Source organism: Penaeus monodon, chromosome 29 (assembly GCF_015228065.2).
Source record: "Penaeus monodon isolate SGIC_2016 chromosome 29, NSTDA_Pmon_1, whole genome shotgun sequence".
Lineage (NCBI taxonomy): Eukaryota > Metazoa > Arthropoda > Malacostraca > Decapoda > Penaeidae > Penaeus > Penaeus monodon.
This window is the reverse complement of record NC_051414.1, coordinates 10,913,154-10,914,327: the sequence shown is the minus strand read 5'-3', so window position 1 is coordinate 10,914,327 and position 1,174 is coordinate 10,913,154. Positions and strand designations below refer to the sequence as shown.

Here is a 1,174-nt window from a genome sequence, read left to right as displayed (position 1 = left end):
ACCCAAGTAAATGGCTAAACATCTGTAAAAAAAAAAAAAATAACAGATGTTCAGTGTACTCAAGGACTAAATACCATGGTTGAAATTAATTAAATACCATGAGAGATTGTGAAAAAAATACCAGTTTTATCTCCTAGTATCAATCTACATCAATTTATTCTTGCACCCTACAAGCTTGTACCTTCCTCAATCCATATCTATCAATTTATTTTTTATTCATATACCTATGCACCTGTATCTTTTTCTTTTTTTTTATTAATCTAGCCATCCATCAATCTTAAACCTCTTGATCTACTCCTTCTTTTATCAATTTACCAATACATCTCCTTTTCATCTTTCCCCTCATCGCCCCATTCACCTTTTATCTTCCACCTACCAACGTCCCCTCGACCAAGATCTCCACCTACTACCACCTGGCATGAACTTTCCCCATGACAAACACCTAAATTCAATCAATAAGATAAAACACTTCACCCAATCAAGCTCTGACATCATTGCCTGAAATCTAAATCAGGAAAATAACATTACAAAAACCACCCAGATAAAAAAGAATCCAATTTTAGAACATATAACATAAATATACCTTAAACACACAAGGCCTAACACACCCAAACCCCAAGAACATAAACACATGTTAAACCAATAATAACGGCCTATCAACATAAACCCGATGCGCAAGTCATAATAAGGAGAACCAGACAAAGGGATGAGTACGAGGAACCACAGAGACAGGTTCACCGCCAACCACCTGAAGATCCCAACCATCACCTGCTTACATAGGCCTATAAAAATCCACCTTTTTGGGGCTTTTTCCACTAATAAAAGGTATGCTGATGACTTGATAACCATAGCAGATGATGATACTAATTACAGCCTCAAATAATGTCAAATTTAATGGTGATGTTTTCAGTGTTACCTTGACATAATTACTGTACTATTCAAATTATCCTTTCACTCACAAAAGGATAATGTGATTTTTGCCAACCTAATTACCAGCAAAGGCAAGAAAGCAAGATGAACTTACATTAACATTCTATTTATGCTAATCAGATGATGAAATATTCCTTGTCAATTAAGAGTATTCCTGTTTCCACGTTAGTAAACAACAAGAAAAACCATCACCAATATCGACCAAATTAATAAGAATGACGCAAGAAAATGCAAAAACCGAAGG

The 1,174-nt window shown here is 35.1% G+C and overlaps 1 protein-coding gene across 1 annotated transcript in view; it reads right to left on the bottom strand.

The window, feature by feature from the left end:
• The window catches only part of LOC119591953 (cullin-3-like), a gene marked incomplete in the record, with an annotated part of 23,768 nt that overhangs the window by 22,122 nt on the left and 472 nt on the right, over positions 1-1,174 (bottom strand).